Here is a 14464-nt window from a genome sequence, read left to right on the forward strand (position 1 = left end):
CTTCTCCTTGGATTGATTACCTTCCCGAACTTCCCTTCCGGACTATAAAGCGTGGCTTGGGGAGGGTTACTGAGCCCACTGACAGCCGGGGGAAGCGAGGTGAGAAGTGTTACAGGAACAAACTGTCATGGTTCCGAGTGCTGGCCCTCGATTCAGCCCCATTGATGGTGCCTCGTTGTGCAGCACATGGAATTCGTGCACCACTAATCACATAATGACACACACCTGAGCCCCATCAGGGGACTAGCATAGGAACCATGGCTTCACTAGCATTAGTTGCCAGAGTATTGGTCAACCTTTGGGTATACTTTGTCTCCTGGCTGCTTAGAGCTGGCAACTCTAGAGCAGTCCTGGTTTCACTGCTCCTCTTAGGAAATCCAGTTTTTGTGTTGGGATCCCACCTCAGAGCCCTGGGGCAAGGTTCCTTCTGGATGGTACCTGCATTTGGTTCTGAGGAAGCATCCTGACTCCAGTCTTGTACCAGTGTGCTGAATTTGGGTTCTCTGTGAGCTTGCTCTTTTCTTGACATTGTGACACAAACACCTCTCTGGGCATGTGGAATTGGATGGAAACACAACAGAATCTTTCCCCTCTGGGGTGGAGAGGTGATCTGTGGACATCTGCACTGAGTGTGATGGTTCTGGTGGTCTCACTGGAACATTGTTGCTGTGGGCAGTCCCCAGCTCTCTGGATCCTCAGCATAGTGCTGGGACTGACAGGAACCAGTAGCCCATTGCTCTTCTGTAGCAGACAGAGTAGGAATAAATGGGCTTTTCTCAGGCTGGGAAGGTGTGACTAATGGAGCACCTTGGATCAGTTCCTGGCACTCCATTATTTACTGTCTACCCAATGATCTAATGCAGGAGTGAGGGCTTTATGTACTGGGGTCATTGGGATCATGTCTGGGGCAAGTGGGACCTGTTCAAGAAGGACGGGTTGCACCTAAACTGGAGAGGGATCAATATCCTGCCAGGAAGGTTCATCTATGCTACTCGAGAGTTTAAACTAATTTGTAGGGAGATGAGAAGCAGTGGGGAGGGAAATGTAGAGGGTAACTCCAGTGGCAGAGCAGATAGGTTGGGGAGCTGGGAGGCTGCTGCATTCACTTTAATACAAGGAGTTTCACGGGGAAGTCAGATGATCTTAGACCATGGACCTGTGGTGGACTTGGAACTGTGATGTTATTGCAATCACAGGGAAGGGCTGGACTGGCAGCTCAATTTTCCAGGGTCTAGAAGTTCCAGGCATCAGAGGGGGATGCAGAAGAAGAGGGGGGAGCCACACAACTCTTATTCATTCAAGGGGTGTGGTCTTCAGTCTGAGCCAGCATTTAATTGCCCCTGAGAAGGTGGTGGGGAGCTGCCTTCTTGAACTGCTGCAGTCCCTGAGGTGTGGGTGTCTCCACAGTGGTGTCAGGGAGGGAGTTCCAGGATCCTGACCCAGCGACGGTGAAGGAACGGTGATACATTTCCCAGTCAGGATGGGGTGTGGCTGGGAGGGAACTCCGGGGTGGTGACCCCTGTGCTTCTGCTGCCCTCAACCTTCCAGCTGGGAGAGGTGGTGGGTTTGGAAGATGCTGTCTGAGGGGTCTCGGTGAGTTGCTGCAGTGCCTCCTGTAGATGGTCCACACTGCTGCTACTGTGAGTGGGTGTGGATGGGGTGTCTATCAAGTGGCCTGCTGTGTCCTGGATGGTGTCGAGCTTCTTGAGAGCTGTTGAAGCTTCCCTCACCCAGGCACGTGCAGGGTGTTCCCTCACAATCCTGAACTGAGCCTTGTCGATGGGGGACAGGCTGTGGATAGTGAGGAGGGGAGTCGCTCTCCGCAGGATTCCCAGCCTCTGACCTGTTCTTGTAGCCACAGTGTTCATGGCTGCTCCGGTTCAGTGTGTGGTCAGTGGGGAGAGTGATGGTGGGGGATTCAGTGATGGTGATGCCATTGAACATCAGGGGCTGATAAGTGAGCTTTCTCTTGTTGGATATTGTCATTGCTTGGCACTCGTGGCAAAATGTTACTTGCCTCCAGTCAGCCAGACCTGGCCACTGTCCAGGTCTTGCTGCATTTGTTGTGGCAGCTTCATTACCTGAGGAGTTGCAAATGGTGCTGAACGTTGCGCAATCATCAGCGAACATCCCACTTCTGACTGAAGGGAGGTCGTTGATGAAGCAACTGAAGGTGGTTGGGCCTGGAACACTGCCCTGACTTGGGAGAACGTCAGCAGTACTGGGAGCCATCATCCACCGGGGTAGATCTCAGGAGTGAGCACTTTGTGGGGTTACACTTTCAGCCTCCCAACAGTCAGTGGGAGCTAGAACAGGTGTGTCAGCAAATTGCAGAAAGGTGTAAGAGCCAGTGGGTTCTAGTACTGAGGGACAGGAACTTTCCCAGTACTGAGGGGGATTGCCTCAGTGCAAGGGACTTGGGGTGGAATTTGTCCAAGGAGTTTTTTTGAGACTATATGAAGAGTCCTGCTGGAGACAGGACAGTCGACCTTATCTTAACAAATGAAACTGGGCAAGTGGTGGAGGTGTCGGTGGGGAAACGCTTTTGGAACGGTGATCACAATTCTGTAAACTTCAAGGTAGTTACAGAAAGGTTGGTACTCGAGTTAAGGTCCTAAAGTGGGGGAGGGCTCATTTCAGTAGTGTAAAAGAGCACCTGGTGATTACAGATTGGGAGCAGATACCTGCAGATGAAATGACATGGGAACCTTTCAAGTGAGAGTCCAGTTCCAGTAGAGGTGCAAGGCAAAGATGGCAGAATTAGGGAACCTTGGATGAGAAAGGATATTGAAGTTTAATCAGGAAGGAAAGGAAACATGTCAGGTATAGGCAATTGGGTTCGAGGGAGTCTCTTGAGGAATATAGAGTTCCTCTGGGAGAGAACTGAAGGAAGAAATTGTGGGTAAAATGGTGCAAGAAATATCCTTGTCAGGTAGGATTAAGGAGAATCCCAAGACATTCTGTAAGTATATCAGGAGTAAGAGGGGAGCAGGGAGAGTGTGGGTCCCCTTGGGAACAAATGGGTAAAAAGGGGCAGGCACGGTAGTGCAGCAGTTAGCGTAATGCTATAACTGCACCAATGACCTGGGTTCAATTCCGGCCGCTGCCTGTAAGGAGTTTGTACGTTCTCCCCGTGTCTGCGTGGGTTTCCTCCAGGTGCTCCTGTTTCGTCCCACATTCCAAAGACGTACGTGTTAGGAAGTTGCAGGCATGCTGTGTTGGCGCCGGAAGCGTGGTGACACTTGCGGGCTGCCCCCAGAACACTCTACGCAAAAAGATGCATTTCACTGTGTTTCAATGTAAATGTGACTAATAAATCTTAATCTGTGTGTGGAGTCAGGGGATGTGGGCAAGGTCCTAAGTCGATACTTCTCACCTATATTCACTAAGGAGAAGGATGTGGAAGATGGTGAGTTCAGGGGTGGGTACATGAACAATCTGGAGCAGGTCAGTATTGAGGAGGAGGAGCTGTTCAATGTCTTGGGATCCCCAGGGACTGATGAAATCCATCCCAGGTTGTTTTGAGAAGTGAGAGGAGTTAACTGGTCTCTGATGGGAACTATTACATCTTCCTGAGCCACTGGTGAGGTACCAGAAGCCGGGAGGATAGGTAATGTTCCTTTAAGAAGGGTAGCAGGGATAATCCAGGTAACTACAGGCTGGTGAGTCTCGCGTCAACAGTAGGGAAACTATTGGAGCAAATCCTAAGAGCTAAGATATCTGTACATTTGGAAAGACGGGCTGATCAGGATAGTGGTGTGTAGGGACTTCTCACAGGGGGAGGTGAATCTGTGGGATTCTCTGCCCCAGAGGGTGTGGAGACTGGATCACTGGGAGGTTTAAAGAGGAGGGAGGTAAATGTTTGAAAGATCAGGGAACTGAGGGCGATGGGGAACCGGCACAGAAGAGGAGATGAGGCCTGGGGCAGATCAGCCGTGGTCACAGTGAGTGGTGGGACAGGACTGAGGGGCCAAGTGGCTTCCTGCTGTTTCCCTGTGTTCATGCTGCCACGTGAGGGTGAGACCCAGCCTGTGCCCGGCCCCCACACACGGCCCGGGACCCTCAGTGTGAGACACTCTGTCCTCAGACCCCACCGGCCCCGGCTGTGGGACGGAGCCAGCAACGTGCGGCGGGACCGGAGGGAGCTGATCCGGCCGGGATCTCTGAGCGGCGGGGGGCGCACTGGGAAATGTTGGGGCCATCCCAACACAGGGTCAGGAGGAAATGGAGGTGCTCTGCAAATCCCTGAGGCGTCAGCGCCAGGATCAGGAAAGGGAAGTGACTGGAGACTGAAGTGGAAGCAATTGGACTTGATGAAAATTTAAACAGGCCGCATCAGGCCGGGGTATAAATAATGAAAAGCTGTGTGCAGAGGCTCCGTGTGTTTGACCTTCAGAGCAGCTCCGCACCGCCTGAGCCTTTCTCTGAAGCTTTCATTAACATGATGGTGGGGAAATGATCTGTTTTGGTCAGGACTCTGGGGAGACGGAAAACATTCACCTTCCAATTATGGAGCAGGAGATTTTTTAACGGGCAAATGGGGAATTTGGTTTAATATCTGATGCAAAAGGTTGCATTTCTGACAGTGTGGCATTCCCTCTACTAACCCCCCCACAGTGTGACCCTCCCTCAGTACTGCCCATCCCACAGTGTGACCCTCCCTCTACTACCCCCCCCACAGTGTGACCCTCCCTCAGTACTGCCCATCCCACAGTGTGACCCTCCCTCTACTACCCCCCCCACCGTGTGACCCTCCCACAGTACTGCCCATCCCACAGTGTGACCCTCCCTCTACTACCCCCCCCACAGTGTGACCCTCCCTCAGTACTGCCCATCCCACAGTGTGACCCTCCCTCAGTACCGACCCTCCCTCAGTACTGCCCATCCCACAGTGTGACCCTCCCTCAGTACTGCCCATCCCACAGTGTGACCCTCCCTCAGTACTGCCCATCCCACAGTGTGACCCTCCCTCAGTACCGACCCTCCCTCAGTACTGCCCATCCCACAGTGTGACCCTCCCTCAGTACCGACCCTCCCTCAGTACTGCCCATCCCACAATAGCACCACTCTCTTAGTACTGCCCCTCCCTCAGCACTGCCCCCCTTTACCACCCCTCCCTCAGCACTGCCTCCCCTTTACCACCCCTTCCTCAGCACTGCCCCCCCCCCCTTTACTGGCCCTCACATGGTGTCAGACCGTCTGACGAGAACATTGACTTGGCCTGTGTTATCACCAACAGCCCTGGGCCATTTGAGAGAGAAATTTGGATCAATCACATTGTGTGGGTCTGGTAGAATTTCAAATTGTGTCTGAGGCTGAAGAACTTGGTTCTGAAGCTAATATCCCAGCTGAAGAAAAGGCAATTTCTACGGTGCTACAGTGACAATTACAGTGCAGAGACTGGCGGAGAAATGACATGGGGACACAGTTGGCTAAAGTGGGCTGGGAGAAATAGATTAAAGAGTCAACCAGAAGATCAGTAGTGGGAGACATTTAAGTAGATATTTCATAAATCTCAGGAAAATTATATTCCACAGAGAAAGTAGGGCTGTATAAAAGAAGACATCATCTGTGGCTAACTAAGGAAATTACAGATACTATCAAATTAAATGAAAAGGATTGGAACAGTGTGAAGATTAGCGGTAGGCCAGAGGATTGAGAAACTAGGATCTGTGAAAGGAAGATTGAAAGGAATTATGAAGAGGGAGAAGATGGAGTAGGAGAGGAAAGTGGGAAATAATAAAGTGCAGACAGTACAAGTTTCCAAAGGTTTTATTAAAAACGGAAAAGCATGGCTGACAATTGTCCATTATTCACCAGGTCTGGGGAAGTATTCGTGGCAGACATTCCAAATTAGTTTGGATCAGGGTAGAAGAACACAGAACATCAAACACTACAGCACAATACAGGCCCTTCGGCCCACAATGTTGTGCTGACATTTTATCCTGCTCTAAGATCTATCTCACCCTTCCCTCCATTTCTCTATCATTCATGTGTCTATCTAAGAGTCTCTTAAATGTCCCTGATGTATCTGCCCCCACAACCTCTGCCGGCAGTGCGTTCCAAGCACCTACCACTCTCTGTGTAAAAAAAAACTTACCCCTGACATCCCCCTTATACCTTCCTCCAATCACCTTAAAATTACGTCCCCTCGTGTTAGCCATTTTCGCCCTGGGAAAAAGTCTCTGACTGTCCACTTGATCTATGCCTCATCATCTTGTACAACTCTATCGTCACCTCTCTTCCTCCTCCTCTCCAAAGAGAAAAGCCCGAGCTCACTCAACCTATCCTCATAAGACATGCTCTCCAATCCAGGCAGCATCCTGGTAAATCTCCTAACAATATCCCAATAATCGCAGATGATCAAAGGCTACAGGGAGGGAGGATCTCAAAACAGCCTCTATCACCAGTGATAGTCCAGGGAGAGTGAGTGCGGCCAAAGGCTGACAACTCCGCTGGACCTCTTGGCTTGTGTCCTAGGGTCTGAAAGAAAGTGGCTGCAGAGATAGTTGATGCATTGATTTTAATCAGCCAACTATCCCTGGATCCTGGAGAGGTCCCACAGGACTGGAAAGCAAGAAATAAATGTAGCACCACTGTTCGAGGAAGGAGGGGGTAGAAAGCAGGAAACTATGGGGCAGTTAGCCTGACACTGGCAAATGCTGGAATCCATCAGAAAGGAGGTGATAACAGGGCACTGAGAAAATCATGGGACAATTAAGCAGTCACCATAATGTAACTGAGGGGAAATTGTGTTTGACAAATTTATTGAGCTCTTTGAGGATAACAGGCAAGATAAAGTGGAACCAGCAAGTGTGGTGTATCTGGATTTCCAGAAGGCACTTGATAAAGTTGTCCATAAAAGGTCACTGCAGAAGATAACAGTGCATTTGGTTGGGATAGTATATTGGCATGGACAAGACATGGGAGAATTATCAGAAAACAGATGATGGGGGTAACTGTGTCACCAATGGGATGGCAGTGGAGTGTCTCAGGGACTGGGGCCTTAACGGTTTACCATCTCTGTCAATGACTTGGATGAAAGGTCTGAGTCACTGCAGCCAGATTTGCTGATGATACAAAGATAATTGGGTGAACAAGTTGTGGGAGGACACACAGAACCCACTGTGGGATAAGGGCAGGTTTAGTGAGTGGGCAAGGGCTTGGCAGATGGAGTATAATGCACGACAATGTGGGGTTATCCGATCTAGAACAAAGAGTGAAAAAACAAATTCCCATTTAAATGGAGCGAGCCTCAAAAATGTTGTGGTACAAAGGGGTCTGGGGTCCTCATCCATGAAACTCAAAGGGCTAGTGTGTAGGTACAGCTAGTAATTAGGAAGGTTGGGCTTCATTGCAAGGAGTCTGAGTCTAAAGGATATAGAGGTAAGGATCTAGATCAACTTGGAAAGTGAGCAAGGGAATGGCTTCAACTTCCCAAAATGCATCACTTCAAGCTCGGATAAGTTTGAAGTCATGGATTTTGGGAAGTTGAAGCAGGCCAAGCCATACACAGTGAACGGCAGGGCCTGGGGGAGTGCTTGAACAGAGACACCCAGGGGCACAAGTACATGGTTGTACCAGGGGTACAAGTGCATGGTTGTACCAGGGGTACAAGTACATGATTCCCTGAAAGTGGAGACACAGGTAGACAGAGTGGTGAAGAAGGCATGTGGTCTGCTTGTTTTTACTGGCTGAGGCAGTGAGCGTAGGAGTTGAGATGTCACATTACAGTTGTATAAATCATTGAGTTAGGCTGCAGTTGGAGGATAGTTGCGACCATCAGGGAGGAGGTACAGGAGCCTGAAGACCAACACTCAATGACTCAGGAACAGCTTCTTCCCCTCCGCCATCAGATTTCTGAATGGTCCATGAACCCATCAACACTACCTCATTGTTCCTTTTTTTTTTGCACTATTTATTTATTTTGTAATTTATAGATTTTTGTGTCTTTGCACTGTACTGCTGCTGCAAAACAACACATTTCACATCACATAAGACAGTGATAATAAACCTGATTCTGATTCTATTGTGTGCAGTTCTGGTCACCCAGTTATAGGAAGGGTGTGATTAAGCTGAAGAGGGTGCAGAAAAGATTCACAGGATGTTACCGGGACTTGAGGGATTGAGTTATGGAGTTATGAGGAGGGATGGGACAGGCTGGGATTGTTTTCCCTGGAGGAAGGAAGCTGAGGGGTGACCTTATAGAGGTTTATAAAATCATGAGGGGCATAGAGAAGGTGAATGGTTACGGTCTTTATCCCAAGAGATCTGAAACTGGAGGGCACAGGTTTAAGGTGAGAGGGGAAAGATTTAAAGGGGACCTGAGGGGCAAGTTTTCCACACAGATGGTGATCGGTATATGGAATGAGCTGCCAGAGGAAGTGGTAGAGACAGGTACAATGTCAACATTTCAAAGGCACTTGGACAGGTATATGGATGGGAAAGGTTTAGAGGGATATGGGCCAAACTCAGACACACGGGACTAGTTCAGGAAGGCATTTTGGTCGGCACGGATGAGTTGGGCATGTGTCTGTTTCAGTGCTGTATAACTCGATGAATCTATGACTCTATCTAGAAGTGGGGAAGAACAAGACATCGGTGAGCCGTACCTGGAGTACTGTGTACAGTTTGGTCTCTGTGTTTAAGGATTACTTGCTCAGAGGCACTGCAGAGAAGGTTCACTGGCTTAACTCCTGGGACAAATGAGTTGATGTATGAAGCATTGAGCAGGTTGGGATTACAAATACTTATGGGTTCAGAAGAAAGTGAGATGTTGTTGAAATGTGGAAGATAGTGAGGGGATTTGGCAGGTGGGTGGTGAAAGGCTGTGTTTCCCCCCCCTCCCCACAGGGGATATCTAGAACTTGGGGCACATTGTCAGGATAAGGGGTCACCTGTTTCAGATGGAGAGGAGGAAGAATTTTATCTCTCAGAATGTTGTGAAGCTCTGGAATTCTCTGTCCTGGAGAGTTGTGGAGCAGTCATTGGAAAATGCAGAGACTGATAGATGTTTGAAGTAGAAGGGAGAAGGATAAAGTGGCAAAATGGTGTTAAGGCCAAGGTTGGATCGGCCATGATTGGATTGAATAGTGGGGCAGGTTTGAGGGGCCGAGTGGCCCACTGTTCTTGTATTATTATGGAGTTATCTATAAGTCAGTCTGGATAATAACATGAGTGAACCAGATGTGTTTTTTCATGACAGTCTGGTAGTTTCATAGTTTTCATCACTGGCTCTAGATTTTTATTTCAAATTTATTTAACAAACTGAATTAAAATTCCCCAGTGGTGGGATTTGAACTCCCGTCCATGGATCATCAGTCCAATAACTCAACCACTGTGCTGTGTATTAGCCAAAGTACAAGAATATTTATGTCTAATGAGCATCGATGAATATCAGGATGAACACAAGTAACACTGAAACCTCATCCGATAAGTTCCCAGCGCTGAAACTGAATGGCTTCATTAGATTCCAGCAGCGATCTTAATTCTGATTCACCGAGGGTTCAGTTGACTAATTTATACAAGAGCGTCTGAAGGGGCAGAGCCTGTTCTCCTGAGCGTTTTATCGATCGCGCTGAAATCCATAAACTACATTATCCCCTCATCGAATTCCTGTAATTATTTTACCCCGATCATTATTCCTGGTGGATGCTATTTAACGTTTTAATGACGATGATCTGTTCATTGTCGGTTCCACTCCTGAATCAGCAGCTTAGAGCCAAGCTCACTCCAAGGCTAATCTTTGTACAGTATCTACAGCGCAGAAAGAGGCCATTCAGCCCATCTGGAACATGCTGGTCTTCAATCCGCACACCAGCTTCTAACTGCTCTCCATCTTACATCAGTCAGGAGATTGTCATCACTTGTGTGATTTCAGGACCTAAGAAGGTAAGGAAGCAGGAGGAGGCCACTCAGCCCCTCAGTCCTGTCCCACCATTCACTGTGACCACGGCTGATCTGCCCCAGGCCTCATCTCTTCTGTACCAGTTTAAACTGGAAAGAGTGCAGAGAAGATTTACAATGCTGGATCAAGAGGTTGGACAGGCTGGGACTTTATTCCTTGGAACGTAGGAGACTGAGGGGTGACCTTATGGAGGTGTATAAAACCATGAGGTAGGGTGAATGCACACAGTCTTTTTCTGAGGGAACGGAAACTAAAAACTACAGGGCACAGATTTAAGGTGAGAGGGGAAAGATTTAAAAGGGAAATGAGGGGCAACTTCTTCACACAGTATATGGAACGAGCTGCCAGAGGAAGTAGTTGAGGTGAGTACAACATTTAAAAGACATTTGGGCAAGTCCATGGATAGGTGGGGTTTAGAGGGAGATGGCCAAGCATAGGTAAGTGGGACTTCCTTGTGAGAAGTGAGAGCTCCTTGAAGTGGGACCACCTTGGTGGGCACCATGATCAGCATGGACCAGTTGGGCCTAAGGGCCTGTTTCCCTGCTGTATGACTCTATGACTCTAGTTACCTATTGTCTCTCACAGTGCGACCCTCCCTCAGTATTGCCCCTCCCTCAGTACTGCCCCTCCATTGGGAGTGGCAGTACTGAGGGAGGGTCACACTGTGCGAGGGGCAGTACTGAGAGAGGGTCACACTGTGGGGGGGCAGTATTGAGGGAGGTTCACACTATGGGAGGGACACTATGATTTTGGGCCTACTGACAGCCCCCATCAATGTTTAAAAATCAAAAACCTGCAGCTGCAGAAAATCTGAACAAGAAACTGGAAGTACTGAAACACTCAGCTGGTCAGGCAGTGTCTGTGGAGAGAGAAACTTCTCCCAGCACTTTCCAATGCACCTGCAGGAGGAGCAGCAGCTGTGCCTTCACCCCTTCCCTCCCCAGCACCCAGGGACCCAGCCACTCCCTGAGGCAGTGATTCACGGTCACACTGCTGCCTGCACTCAGTGCTCAGTCTACACTGGAGAAATGGGACACAGATCACAGGCTCCCACACCCAGTCTGCAGGAGTGATCCGGAGCTCCCTGTTGCTGCCACTTTAACTCCCGCTCCATCCCCTCTCCCCCTGTGGTCTCCTGCACTGCACAAGTTAAAGGCGAGCTCAAGACTCATACAGCACAGCAACAGGCTCTTCAGCCCAACTGGTCCATGCTGAAAAACTGGTTCATCTTCCAATCTGGATGTGTCGCAGCCGCAAACCGCAGTATGAACGTCAGCAACCTCGGGCAAGTCCCCTCCGTCCTCAGCACCAGCCACCTCTGCTGCAGAGTTGTCCATCATTAATGCACATTGACTTTCACTGTCTCCACTAACACTGGGCATTTTCTGTGTCCTCACCGGCATTTCATACCTTATACCTGTCTGGTTAGTCTCAAGGCCCCTCCTCACATGCAGATGGCTCCAACAACACCTTCCATACTTCCTCACTGCAAAGGAGACCTCTTATGTTGGCTCACAAGGCAATCCCACTTCTCACTTGGTCAGCATGGACCGGATGGGCCGAAAGGCCTGTTTCCATGCTGTATACTCTGTGACTCCATGACTAATTTTCCATGTATATTCCCCACATTATCACCACGACAACCCCGGCCTCCCTTTGTCTGATGGATGCACCCCTGACCTTCACAGCAGCTGAAAACTTCTTTTTCTCTCTTTCCCAGTTCTGACAGGAGGTCTCCAACCTGAACTGTTCACCACCTCTGTATCCACAGACTCTGCCTGACTTGCTGAGTGTTTTATCCACCAATGTGGTCTGATCTGTTCTACACCCAACCAGATTCATCTTCCTGAGGATCTTCAGACACTCAGATCCTTCCCCACCGCTGCCTTGGGGACTTCCCTCCTTTTCCTTTCAGCCAATCCCTCCTAAATTTTCAGGATGCTGTGATATTTAATCTCCAACTTGAATCATGTTACAACCACGTCTCCCTGATGGATGTTGGATTGTACCTATTTATCTTTTATTTGTGCCACCAGTTTCCTCACCTTGTTACAGACGCTGTGCACATTCCAATAACAAGACTTCAGTCTTGACTTCTTCAACTTTTGTTCTCAACTTTAATTCCAATATCCAGTCTGAACTCCTGAGAATGAAGAACAATGGTGCAGAAATACTTGTTGTAACTTAACCCCTTGTGTTCAGGGATTGATGCTGCACTCCGCCCAGGACCAGGCTGACAGTGTGGTATCCAGGGCTGGTCGCAGAGGGGCTGTGAGTGGGAGTTTCTGCAGTGTAACCTCCCTCGTGCCTGCACTGGAGAGGGTGTCGGAAGATTTCCAAGGATCTTGCTGGGATTGGAACATTGGAGTGATGAGGAAAGATTAGATCGGCTGGGATAGTTTACGTTGGAACAGAGGAGGCTGACAGGAGACTTAAATGAGGTATAAAATTATAAACAGGAAGAATTGTGGGTGGCACAGCGGGCAGAGCTGCTGTCTCACAGCCCCAGAGACCCGGGTTCGATCCCAACCTCTGGCGCTGTCTGTGTGGAGTTTGCAGGTTCTCCCTGTGACCGCGTGGGTTCCCCCGGGTGCTCCAGTTTCCTCCTACATCCCAAAGACGTGCGGGTTGGTGGGTTAATTAGCCGATGTAAATTGTCCCCAGTGTGTGGGTGAGGGGTAGAATCTGGAGGGAAGAATCTGGGGGGAGTGGATGGGAATGTGGGGAGAATGAAATGGGATCAGTGTAGGGTTGGTGTAAACGGGTGGGTGATGGTCGGCACGGACTCAGTGGGCCGAAGGGCCTGTTCCTGTGCTGGCTGATTCAGTCATACATCCTGTTTGAGCTCCTGCACTCCACCCTCTGATTCACTCCAACTCTCCCCCCCACTCTCCACCCCTCCACCACTCCCCTACCCCTCTCCCACTGTCCCCATCCCCTTCCCCAGCCTCTCAGCCTGCTTCAATCTGTTGTCCTCGATCAGTCTCCTTGCTAAGGTGGGTCCAGGTCCCATCCCAGTGTTCCCACTGGACACAGCCAGTGGGTTACACTGGGTCAGTGGAACACTGTCCTTCTACAGAAAGTCCCAGTGACCGGACTGAAGCCAATGCTCTGGGATAATCGAGGAAAGGCCCTGACGGGGATTCAGTACCAGAATGTGCTGTGCTCGGGCGGTGTGATCACTCATTGACCCTCACTGAATTCTGCTTCTCTCTCAGCCCAAGGTCACTCCCCCGGGACTGAACTCAAGATAAACGAGGTCCTGCCCCCTGATTAATGCACGTTAAAAGCTCAATCATTCACCCTGTCCATGGGTTCAATGCTGCAAAACTCACAGTCTAAACCGACAGTCAGTGAGGGACAACACCCAGAGTGCTGCTCACCCTCTCCACACTGACCCTGTCTGACCATGTCCATCCTGTCCCAATGTTTCAGCCTCAGTACCCCCCTCCCACAGTATGGGGCTCCTTCAGTACTGCCCCTCCCACAGTACTGCCCCTCCCTCACTCAGCATCTCCCAAACCCCCATCCACCAACATCAAGCAGGACAGGGGAGAACCAGCACCTGCAGCTTCCCCTCCGAGTCACATCATCCTGGCTGGGAAATGTATCACTGTTCCTTCATCATCTTGGGATCTAAATCCTGGAACTCCCTCGCCAGCAGCACTGAGGGAGCACCTTCCCCAGCAGGACTGCAGTGGTTCCAGAAGGTGGCTCATCCCCCCCTTGTCAGGGGACAGTGAGGGATGGGCCATAAATGCATGGTGTGGACAGTGATGCTCAGACCCCACCCAGGAAAACTGACAAAAACAAGTCACAAGGGGAAAACTGCAAGGAGCAGTGTGACCTGCCAGGAATTGAACAGTGTACAAGTTGATGGAGGTGTTGAGAGGGCGGAGAGAGAGAAAAATTGGTTCATTTCCTCGACTGCTCCAGGAATGACACTGAATCCTCAGGCTTAATCTGACCAAGTTCTCTTCCAGGGTTTGCTCCCTGTCAGCACGGATCTGCTGTGTAAACAGGTTTCTGTGCTGTGAGGATTCAGTGTCATTCCTGCAGTGGTCCATGAGCTGAACCAGTTTCGCTCTCTCTGCCCTCTCAACACTCCATCAACTTGACTCCAGGCCCATGGTCACCGACCCTCCTATCTCAGGAAACTTTTCCACTTGTCCACTCTATCAAAACCCTCCTAATTCCCAACCCGCCAATAAACCTCTGCTTCACCTCCCCAGGTCCAAAGACGACAGCCCCAGCTCCCCCCGTCTCCCCACACCCCTGGAACCATCCAGCACAACCTCCCTGACTCCCTCCCAGAGCCAGAACATCCTCCTGAACTCTGCGCAAAGAACTGGCCACAGTCTGGTTTCTGCAGTGTTTTGATGTGATTGCAGCTCTGAGCTGTGTCAGAGAGAGCGCTCTGACCCCACTTCCCCACCCAGTCTCCAGACGAATTTCTCCCGCTGACTCTTTGCCGATTGAGATGATTCCCACCGATGCCCTTAAATTGCAATAACACACAGATTGGATTCCACACAGATGAGACGTTCCGTCAGCGGG

This window comes from Pristis pectinata, chromosome 3 (genome assembly GCF_009764475.1).
Source record: "Pristis pectinata isolate sPriPec2 chromosome 3, sPriPec2.1.pri, whole genome shotgun sequence".
In the NCBI taxonomy this organism is placed as follows: Eukaryota; Metazoa; Chordata; class Chondrichthyes; order Rhinopristiformes; family Pristidae; genus Pristis; species Pristis pectinata.